The sequence below is a fragment of the Crocuta crocuta genome, unplaced genomic scaffold (assembly GCF_008692635.1).
Source record: "Crocuta crocuta isolate KB4526 unplaced genomic scaffold, BGI_CrCroc_1.0 scaffold131, whole genome shotgun sequence".
Lineage (NCBI taxonomy): Eukaryota > Metazoa > Chordata > Mammalia > Carnivora > Hyaenidae > Crocuta > Crocuta crocuta.
In genome coordinates, this window is record NW_027528977.1 from 2,044,402 (window position 1) to 2,067,139 (window position 22,738).

Below are 22,738 nucleotides of genomic sequence, written 5' to 3' on the forward strand. Positions count from 1 at the left end.
CCATTCCGCTCAAATTTACAAAAAAAGAAAAATGCTGAGTTCTCCCCTGGAAAATGAAAAAACAGTAAGGCATTTTCAAGCTTGAAAACTTTTCTAGGGCCATAAGGTTAAACATTTTCTCAAGAAGGTTGCTGTAAACCTATAAAATGCTATTTAAAAAATATTTATGAGGTGCCACTTTGTCCAAAAAAATCATAAATATTACTTTGTAATATATTAAAAATAAAAAATCTAGTTTTAGTCTGTTTTTAATGTTCTAGCATCCGTTAAACATCAGTGTTTACTTTCCAGGAAAGAAAGGTATTTAACTACTCATGGGTTCAAAGCAAATAGACCATAATTTAATCTCTTGAAATCATTACTGAATCTGAACTTTAAAAATACCCTTTCTGTACAACAGGCAACCATTTGTGAATAAATAATCTTATGAAAAATTTTTAAGAGCACAATGCATGATTGAAGTGTTATGGGTTAACTAGACTATCAGGGACTACTTTAGCGCATATTCTCTCTACTAATCTCAAATGCACAATGTGCAAATTTCAGCCATCTATTTTTTTGTCTCTGTAAACCATGGAACATTTCTGTTAAAAGCCCAAGAACTGGTACTAAGAAAAATTGAACAAAACACAATTGTTCTCATTAAAATTTTTTTATGCATTCATTGTAGAAGACACAAGGTAAGAACACCATAGATTTTAGACGCCATTGTTAATGTCACATAGTGAAACAAATTTAATTGTAAAAGATAATAGAACTAAGTCTTATAGGAACCAAAAAATAAATCATTTAGGGATATAGTTTGCCCATACATATAGGGATTTCTTTTATCTATTTCTAGTTATATGAAATTATATGGAATCATGACTATGGAAATAAATAGGAGAATTTATGAGTTAAATTATAAATAGAAACAAAAAATACAGTTAGTCTAATAGTGTGTGTGTGTGTGTGTGTGTGTGTGTGTGTGTGTGCATACAGAGGGATTTCTTAGGAGAATAAGAAAAAAAGTAAGGATTTAGCTACTAATGGAACCAAGTGTGACTTCCATAAAAACTCTGGAGAAGTCTTCAACAAACTGTGGCTCACAAGCTAAATTTGGCCTGCTGTCTTTTTTTGAGTAGCCAAGGTTGTGCTACCTTGTTGACAGAGAGAAATTGTGAAAGAATACATTTGTGTTGTTTTAAATTTTTAAATATGGGAAATTGTTATACAACAATAGAAAATTAATACACACTTAATCCATTTTCAAAGGAAAATAGCATCATTTGCCTTTATGTTTAATTATCTCTGTCTTGGTGATGTCTTTCAACTGAGTGTCCATTTCCCAGTGTGTTTATAGTCCTTTACCTCTGTTGTTCCTTTCTTACTCTTAGTTAGATACTAAGCTCTGGCACTTTGCTTTATGGAATCATCTGGAGTAATTAAAGGAGCAAGGGACAGCAAGCATATCACCAAAACATGTAAAATGAGTGGTAAATATTCCTCAAATAATTATCCTTTGAGGGAATTGGGCATGTTTTCTACTTGGATTTTATTCTTCACCACATTGCTAGACTTCTTCCTTTGTTATTTTACACTGTTATCCAATTCCTGATTCTATATTATGAAGAACGTTAGTCTATTCTTCGTCCCTTCATGTTTTTCACAGAGGCCTTTTTATCATAACCAAATATGCACACGTTTGTTTGCCTCAAAAGATGTCCTTCCCTGAAGCAAACCATTTTATTGATTCATATTTTCTCTATTTGGGGAAGGAAGGAGGGAGGAAACAAATTGTAAGATTGCAATATATAAATGCAGTGTTAATGTAAGGTAGTTAAATGCATAGTGTCTGGTGATGGTGGAATAAATTGGTAATTACATATGAACTTTGCAGAGAGGTTTCAAAGATTGCTAGACTTTTCTCTAGTGGCCCTTTTATTACTTATTAAAAGAGAAAAATATTCAAAACTTAAGCATAGAATTGGCCTGTTCTACCAGTTTGGAGGGGAATATCAAGTTGGCTAGATACATTTCATGGTATGTGTTGTGTCTATGAATAATGTTTTAAATGTTGGACTTAAAATTTGGGGATGTAACTTCACAGAAGCTTATGATATCTTAATTTTAAAGTTTATTTACTTATTTTAAGAGGGAGGGAGAGAGAAAGAGAAATCAGGGAGGGGAACAGATGGGGAGGGCTGAGAGAGGGAGAGAGAGAGAGAGAGAGAGAATCCCAATCAGGATCCATGCTGTCAGTGTTGATGTGGATCCTGATCTCATGAACCATGAGATCATCACTTGAGCCAAATTCAAGAGTCAAACACTTAACCAACTGAGCCACCAAGCACCCCTGTATCTTAATTTTATTTCAATTAGAGATTGCCTTTCTGTGTCTGTGTTCTTCACTTCTATTTACTCATCTCTTCTCATTGTTTCTATACTTTATAGTCTCTATTTCAGAAAAAATAGCATGTTTCTTCTTCTCTTTCTGGAATATATCATCCAACTCAACCAATTTGCAATTTTTTTCCCCAGTAAGAAGGGCTCTCTATCACTCTTTCCAGTGCTAACCCATGTTGCTCCTTTATGATATTTCTACAAAATTGCTCAAAAGATTATACCAAGTGGCTATTTTCCTTACCTAATTTATTCAGTGCTAGTTATTTAAATTATTTCAACATTATAACTCTTAGCATACAGATAAAACTAGTTTTGCCTGCTTTAAATGGGCAGGCATTGCCTTCTCTATTTTTTTCTCTTTAAGGAGCCATGTATTCCTTCTAGGTCTAAATATGTTAACTGTATGCCAAACTTTTTTATATAAAAAAAAACCCAGATTTATTCACAAATAGATATAGATATTTGGGTGTAACTGAGTTTCACTCACCTGCTAAATAGTTTGTATACTACATTACCATTCTGCTTTGTGGTTAGTAACAGAAGCAGAATGGAAATCAGTTTGAGGTTTTACATTTTGTTAATAGTACTTTAAAAATGTTTTTTGAACATGTTTTCTGTCCCGTGTTCCTCAACATGGTGATTACTGCTAGATTGCTTTTATACATTACTCTGCACACCTTCCAGAGTAAGAAGCGTATATCTGCATAATAAATGCTCAGTTTATCAGTTGATGAATTAATTGACCTAATGATCTAATATTTATGATCTATGATCTTTATGATTATGTGACCTTATGATCTATGTATCTTATGATTTCATGTATCCTCTGTTAGCAATAATAACTTAGGTGGATATCACTAACATTTCTGTGACGGCTTTTTCATTCCCCTCAGCCTCATTTAATTACACTCTTTTCTATATGACTATAGTAACTTTGCTTGCTCTGTTTTATATTTATCTTGAATTTGAAATTGTTATTTTCTTATATAAATTATAATGTGATTCTTAATCAATGCCACTGCATAGTACTGCTGCAGTGTGCATGCTTAACTCATCATTGCTTATCTTGGGGCACTTGGGTGGCTCAGTCAGTTAAGCATCTGACTCTTGATTTCAGTTCAGGTCATGATCTCATGGTCGTGGGATTGAGCCCTGCTCATGCTGAGTGTGGAGCCTCCCGAAAATTCTCTCCCTCCCTCTCTCTCTTTTCTCTCTGCCACTCCCCTGCTCGTACTTGCTCTCTCTCTGTTTAAAACAAACAAACAAAAGCCCAAAAAAAAACAAAAAAGAATTTGCTTATTTTGTGAGTGGATAAATAAGAAGCATCTTCCTGAAAGATTGTATGCACTTGGCAGAGTTCCTGTTACCTAGTTATGTATGCTATTTGGGTTCATGCCCTCTCTTTCACGTTACATGGAGAGCATACTCATAAATTCTACAGAATTGTAAACCAATCATTTTTATGGCTACCATTAACACTATATTTTTTCTGTTAGTTCTCCATTATAGTCATTTAATCAAATTAATGTTGAGTAGCTGATATGCAGCTCATGAGTTTATATACCTTTCTACATACAGGTTTCACTGCAATGGGCAAACTAACATTCATGAGATCACTGCGCACACAGAATATGCTCTTTCTAAAAATTTTATGTATTTTCTACCCCAAAATCTGTAAGTTTAAGAAGTTATATTCATATATGTGTTTTCCATGTAATTGCTAAGGATATTGTCACAATAATTCCAAATTTCCATGTTTTTCTTATAATGCACAATAATCCTAGGGATTAAATTACTCAGGTAAACATCCTCTTAATTACAAAGAAATGCAGATTTAACTTTTGACCAACTTTCCTGTGGACATTTTGGTGAAACTCCATGCTGTGGCTGAGCTATCATCTTTTCTGGGTCTTAAATTACATATTTTGTTTTGTTTCACCGAGTTGATGTAACATCTGCATTTGAAGAGCAAAGTAACTTAGCATAAAGTAATGAAATTGTCTACCCTGATATTTTTTTAAGTTTATTTATTTATTTATTTAGAGAGAGAGAGAGAGAGAAGAAGGGACAGAGGGAGAAGGAGAGAGAGAAAGAATCCCAAGCACTCGCAGTGTGAGAATCCTCACTCTCAATGCAAAGCCTGATCTGAAGTTCAAACCCATGGACACTGAGATCATGACCTGAAATGAAATCAAGAGTAGGACACTTAAGCAACTGTACCACTCAGGTGCCCCTACCACAAGATATTTGTAAAAGGAATTGTTTAGATTTTAAAGTTGAATCTTTTGGTAAACAGAGTGCTGTTTATTATTATTATTATTATTATTATTATTCTGATGGCAAAATTTTAAAAAAACCATTAAGCTTTCATATGGACAATATGATGTCTATTTTACGAAGAATAAGGAAGTAGCTAAATATTCTTCTTAAATGTTTTGTCAGTCTCCCAGTGTATCTAAATGTCTGTCATATGCCATTCAGAAAGATGTAGTCAGTACTGACAGGATAAATGATTCAACAAGAGTGATGGAAATACCATTTTGAAATCTACTCTTCATTCTGTTTGTATTTGAACATTTGTTAGATGTTAAATATCACTCAGCTTCCACTCCAGTGGATGATTTCAAAGCAGTATTTCCTTTATAATACAAACATTTCCTTATTTTCCTAAGTACCAAGTAAATTAAGAGAAAAGTATGAATGCAACTCTGAGTAAAAGGGAATAAATGAGAAGAGTTTGTCAAAATGGCAACCTAAATGGAGGAGAAGCAAACTTTCAGAGAATGAACAAATACAAAAGGAATAATGACATTCTTTGGAATTCCTCAATATTTCATTAAAAACAGAGAGGAAGGAAGCCCTAATGACTATTTTCTCTTGCTTACAATTTTTTGCCTAAATTTATTTTAAATCAGATGGGAGGAACAGCATTGTTTGTACAGAAACTATTGAGAAATCATAAATTAGCCTTTAACTGTATTGATTGTGAGTGCTTGTGGATTTTATTGGACTGCCTCTGCAAATTGCATTGAAAAATATTGTCTTCTTTATTACCTCAATTAGACATTTAAAGTGAAGAAGGTCCTCCAGGGACACTGAAAAGGAACTATGAAAATTTGCATTTTGGCAAGATAATTATTTAACTGTAGTCCAACAATGAAAGTATTGCAATCTTGTTAAGATAAAGTGTTTTTATACTGTATTTATCTTCAAAGGAATTATTTGTCTTTAATAGTGTATTTTAAAAAGTCAATATTCTAATATGTTATGCGAAGGAAGAAGAATAATTTATCATACAATTTGTATCTCACTTTTCAGAAGTTCATAGTTATACTGCACTTGACATATTCTGGAAAATAACACTTAGTGATGACACCTCTTAATGAGGTAGGTGCAATTTGCATAAAGCAAAATGTACATATGTTAAATGTAAAGTTTCATGAGTTTTCCCACTTCCATACGCTAATATATCCCAAACATCTGTGTAAGTGGAGAGCATTGTCATCAGCAAGCTCCTTTATGTCACTTCCCATTCAATTTATACTCCCTGTCCCCAGGCAACCACAGTTCCAGTTCCATTTACCGTCAAGTAGCTTTGCTTGTTGTAGAACATCATATAAACTGGGTAATATACTGTGTACTCTTCAGTCTGGCTTCCTTCCATTTGCGTGTGTGTGTGTGTGTGTGTGTGTGTGTTTATTTTTTTCAGAGAGAGAAAGAGAATAAGTAGGGGAGGTGCAGAGGGAGGATGAGAGGTAGACTATCAAGTAGGCTCCACACCCAGTGCAGAGTCCAAGGCCTCTGAGCTCCATCTCAAGACAGTGAGATCATGACCCGAGCCAAAATCAAGAGTTGGACACTTAACTGAGAGCCACCCAGAAACCCTAGCATTAGTTTTTTTTTTTTTTTTGAGATTCATTCATATTGTGTGCATCAGTAGTTTATTCCTTTTTATGCTGAGAATTACTACATTGAATATTTATATTTTTACCCATTTTGGATAGATATAAATTTGGGTTCACAGATTTTAACTATTGTGAATACATCTGCTATGAAAATTATTGTTGGGGCACTAGGGTGGCTCAGTCTATTAAGCATCTGACTGCAGCTCAGGTTATGATCTCAAGGTTTGTGGGTTTGAGCCCCACATTGGGTTGGCTCTGTGCTGACAGCTCAGAGCCTGAAGCCTACTTCAGATTCTGTGTCTCCCTCTCTCTCTGACACTCCCCTGATCACGCTCAGTCTCTCTCTCTCAAATAATAAGCACCAAAAAAATTTTTTATTATAGAATAGAAATTTATGTTCATGTTTTAAGTATGTGTATTTTCCTTTCTCTTCTTTCTAATCCTATCCAATCATCATGAATGTGGTCAAAAGATGGGTCAATATGCTGTCCTCTGCTATATCTAGATGGCCCAGATCTTTTTATGTTATATTATGACAAAGGGCATGAAAATTAACATAGCTCTGGGCAAAGCTACAAATGTATGTGTTTTGTCATTCTGTCTGAATGCATACTATTTTTGTTTTGTGATCCGGTTAGAAAAGAATACACTCACCAGAGCAATGAATACCTGGTACCCAAGTGCACCTTAGTCAGGAATGCATTTTCAGTGATTTGAGGTCATTTCCAGTCCTTATTGACTTATTCCAAATCTTGACAAGAAAGTATTCAGTCTTTCACCATTAAATACAATTTTATATTCCCACATTCATAATGAGAAAGTTTTCTTCTATTCCAGTTTCCTGATGATTTTTTTACAGTAGGTGTTGAATGCTGTAAAAATTGTTTTTCCCTGCATTGAGATATAATTTGTGTTGCTTAATTTATTAATACAGAGAATTAATTGGTAGAATTAGAACATTAAACCAAACTTTAATTCTTGGGATGAATCCTTGCTACACATAATCATTTGTCCATTTAATATACTATGGGATTAAATCTGTTATTTTGTTTAGTAAAATTATTCCTATGTTCTTTTTTTTATTATATTTAGTGTACTTTGCTTCCTATCTAAGACATCTTAGCCCATTGATGAATAGTTTTTTTTCCTATGTCTTTTATCAAGAAGTTTTATACTTTTACAGGGATATATATGATCCATTTCACTTTTGTGTCAAGCATCCAGTTGGTACTGTACCCTTTGTTGAAAGACTGTCTTATACCCATAAATTATTTTGACATGTGTATTAAAAATTAATTGATTATGTCTGCTTTTTTAACTATGTTTTCTGTACTGTTTTTCTACCTTATATCTTATGATTTTATAACTTTACATTAAGCTTTTGAAATCAGCTGATATAAGACCTCCAACTTTGTGAAATTTGTTTAAGCTATTACAAATTTTTTTCCACTTTTTCCATATAAACTTTAGCAGTAGCTTGGCAATCCCTGAAACATGCCTCCTAGAATTTTATATATTGCATTAAATCTATATAGGTAAGTTTGGGGAGAACTGATATCTCAATAATATAATTTCTCAAAATTGATTTATTTAAATTTTAGTTTATCCCTTTATTTATATGTTTTATCTATCATCTATCTATCTATCTATTTATTTATTTATTTATATACTTTATTGTCAGGTTGGTTCCAACATTGAATTTTTATGGGGTTTTTTGGTAGATTCATTAAATTTCCTATATAATCATGTTGTCTGCAAATAAATACCACCTACTTTCCAAAGGACTTATATTTTATTTATTTCCATATTATAGTACAATAGTGAACACACGTAGGAGAGGACTACAGGCAGATAGAGTGAGGGCCAGCCATTCCCTAAGCTGCTTCACTTTCTGTACACTGTTTTGTTTCATAAACCATCTTACTGCAAGCAAATGAATGACTGAGACCAAAATCTTTCTGGATTATTGATTCAGAGAAATTGTGAAAGATAATAAAATGTTGTTGTTTTAAGTGACTGAATTTTGAGGTGGTTTGTTATACTCTAATAGCTAAGCACAACAAAAAAGTTACGCCTGGAAGTGGAATGGTGTCTTAACAAATACCTAAAAATTTTGGCATAAGTTCTGGGTTCAAGAAGAAGGAAAAGCCAGGAATGGCCCTGTGAGACTCAAAAGGAAAGAATAAAGATCTCAAGGAGAGTGTTAGTGCATACCTAATGAACCTGAAGAAGATTTTCAGGGAGAGCTTAAAGGAATACAGAAAGAATATTAGAGGTGTTGTAACTGTATATTAGTAGAAATTCAACAACACTGTCAACTGCAGGAAATGTAGAAATTAGAAAGTGCATGGAAACTTGATTTGGTTAAAGAGCCTTCCAGGCAGAATATCAAAAATTCTACCTAGCTTCTTCTCATTCCACATGATAAAATTCAAGAGGAAAGAGATGAGCTAAAGAATAAACTTTTAAATAAAAGAGAGCCACTATCTTCTCTGTTTGAAAATAAAGCTTCTAGGGGCTCTTGGGTTGCTCAGTTGATTGAACATCTGGCTTCAGCTCTGGTGATGATCTCATGGTCCATGAGTTTTAGCCCCAAGCCAGGCTCTGTGCTGACAGCTCAGAGCCTGGAGCCTGCATTGGATTCTGTATCTCCCTCTTTCTGTTCCTCCCCTGCTCACGCTTTCTCTCTCTCTCTCTCTCTCTCTCTCTCAAAAATAAATAAACATTAAAAATTAATTAAATAATACAAAGCAAACTTTCTCAATCCCTATCTCTCTAGCTAGAAAAACGAACAACAATACCAGTGACAACAACAAAAATACAAAATATTCTCGCACTAATCAGTGCTTTAGGGGAAATCTTTAAATGAAGTTTATGCTTGTAAGATCCTTTACTAGGTCCTCATGAAGATATAAAATGTCTTATAAACAGTTTTGAAATAAATTTCTTCTTCTTAAATCATTGAGAAACAAATGATTTAAGAAATGCTTTAATGATCCCATGTGTTGCACAACAGGTACTTTTAAGATTCTAAGTGTCAGATGTCCCAGAGCAGACTTTCAGAGAGCCCAAAGTAGAGAACAGCATATTTGCATATACTTGTATATGTGCCATTTGACTAATAGTGTGGATTGTAAATCAAAACATAAGGAATCCACAAAGTTTTAAAAAGAATTAGACTAACCTGATTGAAAGTGACAAAGTGATAAAGAAAGTGAAAAATCAAAAGAAGCCCTGGGATCTTCAAATTACTATAGGAAGAAGGCAACTTGAGAAAACTACACAGTTGCAAACACTACGAAAAATAATAATTCAGAGGGCAACAGAGAGCCAAAAATGCATAACCAAGAGTCACAGAGAATAACACATGAAGGAACTGGCACATCTTTCCAGTTGGATTTCAGAATTGCTATGGACAGGTGTCTCCTATGTGTTCTTTTCTCCTTCTGTGTATGTATGGAGAATGTCTGGTGGTTTTCCTATTCCTGAGCATGTTTATAGGTATTTTAATGCCTAGTGTCATATTTCATCATTTCTGTCATCTGTATCAGTTTTTATTAACTGAGTATTCTCTGGGTTATGAGTCACATTTATTTTACTTCTTTGTGTACTCAATAAGTTTTTGGTTAGGTATTGGACATTGTAAGTTTTATTTTTGAGTCTTCTTTTTTCTTTTTTGCCCTTTGAGGACTCTTGAAGTTAGTTTTTGACTAGTTTATTTGCAGATTAAATCAAAAACCTTAAGAGGTCTCTTTTGAATGCTCCAGGTATTAGTAATTTATTTACGCTCTACATGATCAGAATTTAAACATCTCTTATCCCAACATGTGATAATTTAGGAATTATTTAGTACCACTCTCTTCCCACCCAACCCAGTACTGGTTCTCTACCTAGACCCTAGGAATCTTATTTTAGCCATTCCATGCTTTATGTTTAACAACAGAGTCAAAGGAAGCTTTATGAAAATTTACGGAACTTTTGGGCTTAGCTGTCTTCTATCTTGCACTTCACTCCTCAAATTCCATCCCTCTTTATGTGTCTGACAGAACATCTGAAGGCTGCTGTTGTTTGTTTCTCTTAGTTCTTCCTGCATCACAGTATGGAAGGTGCCTCCAGAATAAAGCTGCACTGATTATAATACTTCAGTTATCTTCCTTCTCTTAGGAATCACAGTCCTGTGCTGCCTGTTTTCCAGTGTCTGAAAACATATGTATTATATATTTTGTCCTATTTTCTCATTTTTTTTATGGAATGTTTCACCAATTTGCAATTTGTATGTCATTCTCGTGCAGGGGCTGTGCTAATCTTCTCTGTATCGTTCCAATATTATTATATATGCTGCCAAAGAGAGCACCTATTGTCCCATTCTTTATTGTAAGAGGCCCGGGTACTCCATCGTAGTTGGAGGTGATAGTCACAGGTCTCCCTAATCCTAATTTTTTAAATGTCTAAATTATCACCCTTTTTTCTTCCTTTATGACATGTTTTAATTTATTTATTTTTTTTTTTTGAAACTTCATCTTCCAGTGTGGTGAATCAGCCTCATCATCTTTCCAGTCTATCTAGTGTTTTTTTTAAAGACTGCATTTTCCAAATATATTATTTTTGTTTTATTCTTGGCATTTCCTTTAAAATCCCCTTGTTATTTTGAGGATTCTATTTTTTCTTTACATTTAAAAAAATTGAAACAGAGAGGGCACAAGTGAGCAAGGGGAGAGGGCAGAGAAGCAGGGCTCACATTCACCACAAGTGGGGCTCAAGTTCACCCCATGAGGGACTCGAACTCACGAACCAATCATGACCTGAGCCAAAATAATCTGCTTAACAGACTGAACCACTCAAGTGCCCTCTTTTTCTTTACAAGTTTTTATCATGAAATGCTCATCATCTTCTCTTCTTGTTTGTGTTATCTCATATTAGTGGATTCTCCTGTGTTTTGTAAATTTTGCCTTTGGATGTGAAATCAGTAGGTGTTTTCCTCTGTGACAAATCTCAGTTACATCTGTGTCTTAAATTAAGCTAACTAAGCTGTGCTTATAGAATGTTTTGAGTTTGTTTTAGCCAGGGTCACATGGACTGGTAAAGACCAGATTTATATTTGTTTCTCAGTTTGGGTTTAATTTTCTATATGGTTGATTTGATTTGCGTCCAATACTTATGCATGCTTAATGCCTAGTTTTCTAATAACCCTTAATACTTTCAAAACTACTTTTTTTAATTGCAGTCAAGATTTGGGACTGGAAACTTACTTTTGGGAATGGCCAGTCTGTGTCTATCCCAGTAGGGGCAAAGTTTTGCTCCTGTTTTTGAGGGGACAGCTATGTCTGGGTTTCTCTTTTGTCCAGGCTCTCAGATATGTAAGCAAAGAAACAAACAAACAAATTCTGTTATTTATCAAACTTTTTTATTTATCAATCTGTTCTTTATCAAGAACAGATATGACTGCCTTAAGTTCACTCCTAAAATAGGTGCCTAGACCTTAAATTATATGCCCATGGCCAATATATTTAATGCAGTATTTGTGTGTTAGAAGTAACAAGGAAGTCTTGTCATGTTACTTTAATATGATATCTTGAGCAGAAACTGTAATATAAATATGATCTCTCCTCTTTGTCAAAGTAACTTACATCTGTGAATTCTGTTGGATAATCAACCAAATATGATTTTCTTTCATTATGTAGTAGTTTGACATGTTGTATTAGTAATACATTAAATGATACTCTTATAGTTCCAAAATTGTTGTATTTTAATAGTTTAATCTTTTGCTGTCTACCAGAAATTATCCTAGGTGTCCTGGGGGAACATAAATAATGTGGCTCACCAGCCCCTCCGACCACAGAGCATTCTGCAGGATTGCAGACATTCAAGGGCTGGTTCCTTTAACTTCCAGTTGCCTTTTTAAATGACTTCTCCCCACCCCACCCCTGCTATGCCCCAGGGCAAGGGAGTCAGCTCCTACTCCCTCAGTACTAGTCTCCCATCAATTCAGTTGCATTGTCTGGAGCCTGGGTTCCTGTGATTACCCTGTCTCCATCTCTTGCTCTTCCCATGTGGTCTCTATATTTTGTGGTGCAGATGATGTTCAGTAAGTCCTCAGCTCTTCTTCAGTAGGAATTGCTCTACATGTTGGTTTCCATTTGGTGTGTTCATGGACGGGGTAAGTTCAGGGTCTTCCTGTATTGCCATCATAAACCTTTAGTTATTAAATTATGTATATGCTCTCCTATACTTCTGAAAAATTCTATGAATTCTGTTAGGATTTCAAAAAGCCTCAAAAGAGATGACATTTAAATTATATTATGGGCTATAATATTTATGGATAGTATGTGTTGTTTCAATAAATATAGAAGTTAGTGGATTATCACTTTTAAAAGATTGCATATGAATTGGCCATTTTTGAGCCTGGATGATAGCTACATAGGGCAGTATTGTACTATTCTCTCCACTTTTTAAAGGATAAACATTTCTCATTAAAAATGTTTTTGCAAATATTATATTTTTTAAACTGTTTAAGCAATCGTAAAACTATGGCACTTCCATGAATTCATTTACTACAATTAAAGATATGTAATTTGCATTTAAAAATTCAAACTCGCTATTTATTGGTAAAGTTGTGCTCTTTAAAGCAGAAAATTTCAAAATTGCATCTAAATAGAAAACAAATCTATTGAAAAGCTAATAAACCCTAAGCAGGAGCCTCATTACACAACTGGGCCTTATTATCAATTCCATTTATTGTTAATGACATACACTTGGAGCGATGGTTCTAACGAGGCTTAATTTGAAGACAAAACAGGAAACTTCTAAGGTCTTTTTATTTTTCCTTTGTAGTGAAGTTTCTCAATGTGACATCTGAAAAAATGCAAAGAATATTTTATTGTTGGAAACTAATTTTCACAGGAATATATCCTCTTTGAATGAATGATATAAGAAGATAATTGGGAGGCGGGAGAAGATGTGGAATGTATGTTGAACACTTTCTCCAATGAATGTAGCTAGGACTAAGTCCAGATTACACTAATATTACAGACATTATGTCATTTGATACCTTTGAATGCCTTTTGGCATGCAGTACAAGACCACAGCTGGGGCTTTGAGCATGTTATTCATATATTTAATGAAACCATCCTCATATATTGTTAGTTGTCCTTTTTAAGACAAAAGTGGTTTTCCTGAATGGCTTTATCTTTTTGATATTTTTCAATTTCTTCAATCAGTTATTTTCCAGGCAATATTAATCCAGCAGAAAGATAGCATTTTTGAAGCATGGACACTAACCTTCTAGAGACCCATTTTGACTAGGAAAAAAGCATGATACTCTATTCTCATTCTCCTCTGATTCACTAGATTTTCTTGAGAGTAAGCTAAACTACAGTTAAAAGAATCCTGCCTTTTCTAAAGCAGGCTGTTTGCACCCAGGGAAATTTTTATGTCCTTTGTGGTTGAAGGCACTTTTAATCTACTGTGGAACTAGTTTGAGTTATTAAAGAAGGTTGTAAACCTTAGCTATTGCTAAGGTCTATTCAGGTCTGTTCCTTGGAACATCTTAGTGCAAACTAAAGGACATGAAGCCTTGATTCTTTTCTTTGATAGAGTATATTTCTACTACATCAAATACATCTCTGGATACTGTGCAAAGGAGTTACCTTGTATGTGTGTCTCATTAGTCTCTATACCTTGTCCTTTAAAGGTCCTCCTTCTATATAGAAGAAGAGGAAGCATTAAATTTTCTTTTATTTAATGATAACCTTTATCAGTATACATTTTGGAAACTAATAAACAACAATCAGCCTTTGAATATTAAAATATTTCTTATCTCTAACTGGAGATAAGATATGGCCTACTATATTTCTAGAATGGAACCACTTAGGCTGAAGGTAATACATACTTTTTTTTTTTTTCATTTCTTTCTGATAAGAAGGAGTCACTTCTCTTTGATTTATAGTTCTCATAAGGAAGGTAATATATTTCATGATTAATTTTAGCTACAAATCATTTGCATATTGAATAAGAGATTCAGAAAAGACTGAGAAAACAACTGTGTACTTTTATTTACATTTAATAATATGATTTATGCATTCAACACATTTTTTATCATGGATCTTTTTTTAAATTAATCTTGTGGAAATATATTGACAAGATAGCTACCATTTTAGATCACCTTTTTATATTCTAAGTGTAAATATAGATATTTGTTTCTGCCTATGCCCCGCTTCTAGACCCTACTGTCTACATCAGCCCCTGTAAAGTCAACTAATTATCAAAGACTTTAGCTTTGCTTTGCTTAAATGCAATGTTACTTTGTGTTCTCTAGGGCCTATTTCATGTACCTCTGCAATTTGTGAGGTATAGCTGATTATTGAGACTCATTCATGAGCCACCCAAACTTCAGGGCATTAACACCCTTGGCACCATCCTTGACCAGTGAGGACAGGAAGATAATATATAAATACCTTATTTTTTGTCCCAGGGGAAAGCATATCAGAAGGCATTGACATACCAACATTTGCCATCTCTATAGGTAACTAACCCAATAATGTACAATATTGGCTTTCCTCCTTTTCTGTTCTGCGAGTGTTTGTGCCCCACCCCCCAGCATCTCAAAATAATCCCAATAAGTCTTTGTCTCAGATTCTGCTAAAAGAAGTTTTTAATCTGGCACAGTTTGCCTGAGGTCAAATCCTGACTCTGTTATCCTGACGTGTTAATAATTTCTCTGAGCCTCCATTTTCTTATATGAAAATAGGGATTATATGTTCTACAAGTAATATTATAAAGACTAAAATTACATAATACGTATAAATTATTTAGGATAGGTTTTGCTTTTACTGAGTACTATAGAAACGTGTGATTGTATTTAATTTTTTTAAGAATTTGGACTTTTTTTTAAAGTTTATGTATTTTGAGAGAGAGAGAGAGAGAGAAAATGTGTGCATGAGTAGGGAAGGGACAGAGAAAGAGGAAGAGAGAATCCCAAGCAGGCTCCATGGTGTCTCACATGGGGCTTGATCTCATGAACTGTGAGATTATCACCTGACCTGAAACCAAGACTTGGACTGTTAATAAACTGAGCCACCCAGGTGCCCCTCATGTGATTTTATTTTGATCCATCTACATTATCTAATTTAAAGTAACCATTTTAGGAATTTTACAAAGTTACACAAATTATATGTGACAGAATACATAATTACTTTATATATATATTTTCCTTAACATAAATGCTATTCTATATGCTCCCTGGGCTACTGTCTTTCATAAAAAAGCTTACTTTTATTAAAATTTAGTTATTGCCTGATTTTTCCCTCTTCTTACCTTTGAAAGATCTCTGCTAACCTAATTTATCCATAAACTAATGTATTTTGTACAAAAGTCTTATTTGTCTTGAATTCTCCAGAAATGCAAGTTCTAAAAGCTTTTAATTTGAACTAAATTGTACAAGTTATTGATTCATCACTTAATTTAGTAGATAATTGAAGTTCTGGGGTTTATTACATAGCATTTAATGATAGCTTATCAAGATTGCAATTTTAAAAATATTCTTATATGAAGAAAATTATGGGAAACACTAAAAGTTTGAGTGATGTAGGGGTACCTGGGTGGCTCAATCAGTTAAGCATCTGACTTTGGCTCAGATCATGATCTCATGGTTCGTAGGTCTGAGCCCCACATTGGCCTTTGTGTGGACAGTGCAGAACCTGCTTGGGATTCTCTCTCTCTCTCTCTCTCTCTCTCTCTGTTTGTGTGTCTCTCTCACCATTCCCCACTTGTATTTTCTCTCTCTCTCAAAATAAATAAATAAAATATTTTTTAAAAAAAGTTTGAGTGATGGAACTTCAGTTGATGACCTATTTATCCATTTATTGTGGTAGAGAGTAAAAGTTATTCCATTTCTAATAAAGAGGTAGAGGGCATTACCTCTTGAATGTATACTCATCCTTAAATTTTACTGTGGGCCCTAAAATGGAATAGAACTGATTAGTGTGCTAGGTCCAAGTATAAACCTCAAGATATTCAAGACATTTTCACTCTCTCTGAAAGCTCTGAGGATGTCATGTGAAACTATTTGTGCAAGAGAGAAAATACGTGAAGAGCCATCCTAAGCAAGTTCGTCAGACCAGTCAGTCCTGTGTGCTTCACCAGGCTGTTCTCAGACATGCTAGACGGTCCAGCCAAGATCAGCCTGAGGACCATAAACATGTGTTTACAGGCATTTGTATAGGCCTATATCTTAATTTCTTTTGTATCTAACATATGAATTTTTAGCTTTGCCCACTTGCCAGGACTTGTTTTCGTCAAGCCTTTCATTACTTGCTTCATTCTTTGTCGTCTTCGTTGTCCTCATCATCTTCTTCTACTCATTCTTCTCCTTCTCCTCCTCCTCTTCCTCTTTATTCTTCACATTTGATTAGATATGTGGTGGTATCTCACTGTGGTTTTAATTTGCATTTGCCTAATGACTGATAGTGAGCATCTTTACATGTATTTATTTTAATCCTAATCTCTTTTTCAGTGAATTATCTTTTCATATATTTTACCCATTTTTATTATTTTGTTTCTTTTCTTATTAGTGATTTTTCAAATTTCTTTGTGTAGTCTGGTTACCAGGACTTTATTAAGTGTGTTTTTCCAACATTGTTCTCTGACACTATTGCTTTTCTTTTCTTTTCTTTCCTTTTAAAATGCTGTTTTGGGGCACCAAGGTGCCTCAGTCAGTTGAGCATCTGACTCTTGATTTTTGTCTCAAACCATGTTCCCAGTGTCGTGGGACTGAGCCACATGTCAGGCTCTGTGCTGAGTGTGGAGCCTGCTTAAGATTCTCTCTCTCCCTTTTCCCCTCTTCCCCATTTGTGTGTACTCTCTCTCTCTTAAAAAATATGTTTTGCAAAAAGCAGGTTTTATATATGTTCAATCTAAAATATAATTGTTTATTTCCATATCAGACTTCCTCCTGTTTTCTTCTAGGTAGAAGTTTTCAATTTTAGCTTTTATATTTACATTATTATTTTCCTTCCCAAGGATGTATAATTGTTTCAAAGTACTTCTCTATTAAATAACAGTGCCCACTTTGTCAAAACGATTTATTTATATGCATGTGGGTCTATTTCTGTACATTTTATTGTGTTCCATTGATATGTGACTATCATTTTACTCATACCATACTATATGATTACTATAGCTTTATAGAGAATCTTAAGATCTGGTAGTGTGAGACTTCCAACTTTGTTTTCATTTTTCAAAATAGTTTTGGCATTTTTTTTTTTACAAATAGTTTATTGTCAAGTTGGTTTCCATATAACACCCAGTGCTCATCCCCACAAGTGCCCTCCTCCATGCGCATCATCCCCTTTCTCCTCCCCCCCATACCCATCAGTCCTCAATTTTTTCTCAACATTCAAGAGTCTCTCATGGTTTGCCTCCCTCCCTCTTTTTCCCAATTTCCCCCCTTCTCCCCCATGGTCCTCCGTTAAGTTCCTCCTAATCCTCCTATACGTGCAAACATATGGTAGCTGTCCTCTGCCTGACTTATTTCACTCAGCATAACACCCTCAAGTTCCATCCTTGTTGCTACACATGGCCAGATTTCATTCTTTCTCATTGAGTTTTGGCAATTTTTGATTTCTTGTTTTTCCATATAAAGCTTGGGTCAGCTTCTAGATTAAAAGTAGCCTTATAGATTTCTCTGAGATTGTGTTCAGTTTGTAGATCATTTTTAGAAAAATTTGCATCTTGACAATTTTGTCTTCCAATTAATGAACATGAGATATCCCTCCATTTACTTAGATCGTTTTTGATATTTATCAACAATGTGGTATATTTTTTTATTGTACAAAGTATACCCATGTGTTGTTGGGTTTTTTTGAGATTTAGTCTTCTGTTATATTTTTACTGGTATTATAAATGATTATCATAATAAAATTTATTATCTAATATGTTAAACATATTGCTAGTATGTTTAAAGATAATTGATTTTAGCATACTGGCTTTTTCCCCCCCTGTAACCAGCTAAATCCATTTATTTTAATATTTTCTTTAACATTTTCTCTATAGACAATCATAGCCTCTAAGAATAAAGACAGTTTTATTTCTTACTTTCCAATCTACAGGTCTTGTATTTCTTTCTCTTGTCTTACTGCACTAACATGCGTGTTGTAGAATAAGAGTGGGAAGAGTAGCAATTATTTTTTGGCCCTAATCATAGAATGGAACAAGTTTTTTTTTTAAATGTTTTATTTATTTTTGAGACAGACAGAGAGAGAGACAGAGAGACAGAGCATGAGTAGGGGAAGGCACAGAGACAGAGAGGGAGACACAGAATCCAAAGCAGGCTCCAGGCTCTACACTGTCAGCACAAAGCCCGCCGCAGGGCTCGAACTCATGGACTACAAGATTATGTCCTGAGCAGAAGTTGGACGTTCAACCAACTGAGCCACCCAGGAGCCCTACCATTTAGTCTTTAACAATAAGATGTGATATTAACTTTAGTTATTAACAGATATCTTCTATAAGGTTGAAAAGTTTAGTTTTTATTAATAGATTTGTGATGAAATTTTGTCATAAACAGTGAATTTTGTCAAATGCTTTTCAGGTATCTTTTGAACAGATTTTTTTTCCCCGTCTTTTAAAATACTGGTATAAATGAATTACTGTGGTAGTCAGGCTTCTTCAGAGAAACAGAACTAGTATGTGATAGAGATAGAGATAGATAATAATAAAGATAGAAACTGATTTACTATAAGGAATTGGCTCAGCGGCTACAAAATAATGGAGGCTGAGATGTCGCACAGTTGGCTGTCTATAAGCTGGAGACCGAGGAAATCTGGTTGTGCAGTTCAATCTGAGTCTGAAAGCCTGAGAACCAGGGGAGCTAATTCTGTAATCTAGCCACAGATCAGGAGACCTGTGTTCTATCATCAAAAAGACTTAATCTTCCCTCCCTCCACCATTTTGTTCTATGCAGTCCCTCAGTGGATTGGATGATTCCCACCCACATTGTGAGGTCAATCTGTTTACACAGTCTACTGATTTAAATGCTAATCTCATCTGGAAACACCCTCCCAGTCCCAAGGTAGATCTCACCTTCTTATAATATACTACATATATATGTTGGACTTACTTTGCCAATAATTATAGAGAATTTTTCATCCATGTTCATGAGGAATATTGGTCTGTAATTTTCTTTCCTTAAAATATCATTGTCTGTTTTGGCACCACTGCAATGCTGGCCTCCTTAAAAGAGTTAAGAGGTATGCTCTTTTCTATTTTCTGGATTTCTGTTTTGTTTTATTTGTTTGTTTTTAGAACTGGCATTTCTTCCATTAATATTTTGTAGAACTCATTAATAAAGCCATCTGAATTATTTTTTCTTTCCTTTTTGGAAAGTTAAATATAAATACAATAGATATAGGACTAATTGCACTCTTCATTTCTTCTTGAGTGAGTTTTGTTCATTTGTGTTTTTAACATTTTCTTTATGTCATTAACTTATTGGCTGAGGCCAATAAATTTGAGAATAATGTGTTCTGCAAAAGCAGCTACCTGATACATTCATACCTGATTCATTAATTCATCAGTGTACTTTCAATATATAGTTGACCCTTGAACAATGCAGAAGTTAGAGGTAATGACCCCTTGTGCAGTTGAAAATCCACATATATATTATATGCGGTATTCCTACAATAAGCTGAGCTAGAAAAAAGAAAATGTTATTAATAAAATCACAAGGAAGAGAAATTATTTACAGTACTATACTGTATGTGTGTATATATATATATATATATGTATATAAATCTGTGTATAAGTGGGCCTGCACAGTTCAAACTCATGTTCAAGGGTCAATTTTAGGGCACTTGGATGGCTCAGTCGGTTAAGTGTTTGACTTCGGCTCAGGTCATAATCTCACGGTTCGTGGGTTTGAGCCCCACATTGGGCTCTGTGCTGACAGCTCAGAGATTGGAGCCTGCTTCAGAGTCTGTAACTCCCTCTCTTTCTGACCCTCCCCTGCTCACACTGTATCTCTCTCTCTCTCTCTCTCTCTCTCTCTCTCTCTCTCAGAAATAAAAAAAAAAAATAAAAAAGGGTCAATTGTAAGCTTAAAACATCAGTAATTTCTTTTTAGGTTCTGTTATATACGTTGGGTGTGATGACAAACTGAACTGTAAGAAATCAGATTCTGTTATATTCTGTAAGTAATTCTACAAGATTTATTTTTTTAAAATTTTTTAATGTTTTATTTATTTCTGAGAGAGTGGAGGGTCAGAGAAAGAGGGAGACACAGAATCTGAAAAAGGCTCCCAGCTCCAAGCTAGCTGTCATCACAGAGCCTGATGCAGAGTCCGAACCCACAAAATGTGAGTTCATGACCTGAGCCGAAGTTGAATGCTTAACCAATGGAGCCACCCAGGCGCCCCAATTCTACAATATTTAAAAGCCTAGTATGAAAATGACTATCTCATACAGGCTTATCAGGCTTTAACTTTGAAAGAAAACTCTTTACTTTTGTATCAAGTGCTACTTACTATGTACCGTTATGCAGCACTTCCTATGTACTAATCTGTAAGTAAGTAGCACTCTTCATACAATAAGAACATTTTTAATCCTTTTGTACTATAAATGTATAAAATGTTCAGACTTCAACAAATCTTATTACTGTCTCTGGCTAATTCTACTCTAGCTACACTGATATCTTTACTAGTCATATATCATCCTTCACATATTCCCACCCTGAAGTCTTTGTAATCCCAGATTTCTGTACCTGAAAAATCTCATTTAGATTAATCCTAAAATGTTAGTTCCCCAGAAGGACATTCTTTAGGCATCCTGATTAAAATTATAATTCTCTTTCCCTGTTTCACCTGCTTAGCCTTTTTAATTTTCTCATAGCATTATATGACAACATGCTATATATTTGTTTATGTTCTGTCTTGCAACCTCACATTACTACACAAACTCTTCAGAAGGAGGGACTTTCTTTTGTTCACTGCTTTGTTTCCCTTACTGTTTTATCTGCACTGGCTAGAAGAGAATTTAGCACATCATAGGCATGCAATAAATACTATCGAACAAATAAATAAAGAAATGTCCATTATTTTAGGGGCTCTAATTTTTCAGAACAAGTAGCATACTCATAGAATCAGATAATTTGGTTCTGATTGTCTCCTGCTACTAAATTTGAGCACATTATATAATTTTCTGGGTTTTCATTTTTTTTTTAGTTTCTTAATTTAATGTCCAACTCTGCTGTCATATACATTAATTCCTTCTGCCTAAAATATTTCAGTGTTCTAGCCTTCAGTGATTACTCTTTCTCTTCATTACTAATAAAACTATTGTTCAGTATGCTACATACCTCTCTATTCATTATACTAAGTAGTAATTTGAAATTTATATAACTTTCACACATTTGTCTTTTTTCCTGAATAGAGTGACCAAAACAAGGGGAAATAAATCTTACTTTTTAATTAGCCAAATTAATTGAGCGGATCAACATTTTTTATCTTGTGACCATCATTAATGAAAATCCTTCACATGTCTGATTGAGATCTGACATTTCATAGTCATGAATTGAAGAGTCTCCCTTTTCCTTACACTATAAAAGCATACAGATGTTTGGAAAACTTCCAGTTAGCTCTATTTCAGGTCTATATACTTTTTTCTAACTTAAAAGGACAAAAAGCCAAACAATCAAGTATTCTGTCTTTTTAGCCTTTCTAAATTTCCACACTAGCTAGATCTTGAGGCATTCCAATCAGATTTTCCTTCAACTGGCAAAATTCAACATACCCAAACCAGCTATCTTTTCATATAATCTGTACTTTATCCTTTTCCAAGTGTCATGGTCTTTTATACCTCCTTGTAAATCGTAAATTTTCCTCAGTTTCCTATTTGTGTCAGAAAGTTTCAAGCCTGTAACACTGCAGTTATGTTGGTCCCTCTGCTGTAGGTTATAGAGAGGCAGAGGGAAATTCAGGCTCAGAGATGGATCAGGAAAGGAGACTGATAACAGTGATGTAGATGTAGGGACAATAGATGTCTTCTTTTTGACATCAGGTAAAATAAACAAAACTAATAGGAAAAAATCTTTTTTCTTGTTAAGTTAAAAATGTCAACCTTCATATAATCTTTATGGTCTTCTTTTGCTGTAAGAGTTCTTTCTTTGTCCGTAAATTTTATTTAAAAGCCATTTTATTTGCCCTTTTTCCATATTGAAAAGTAAAGAAGAAGAAACTTGAAAACAATTGTTCTATGCTCTATTTTATAGTTATAACTTTATCAACTAGTTTTCCCTATGTAGAATAAATTATTGATAGTGATGAAACTTAAGAGAATGAAGTTATTTCTAAAGTTAGCTATTTGTTTTTATTTAGATGGACTTTGTTAGACTTTGATAAAACATTTTTCCTCCTTATAATTCTAGTTTTAGATTTTGTTTCTTAATTTATTTGAACTTC

General features: G+C 34.2%; 1 non-coding gene across 1 annotated transcript; it reads right to left on the bottom strand.

Annotated features, from left to right (window-relative positions):
- Positions 1-10,537: 10,537 nt before the first annotated feature.
- On the bottom strand, positions 10,538-10,644 carry LOC144226039 (U6 spliceosomal RNA). The gene has a single exon (XR_013333505.1). It is a non-coding gene; the product is annotated as a U6 spliceosomal RNA (small nuclear RNA).
- Positions 10,645-22,738: the final 12,094 nt, after the last annotated feature.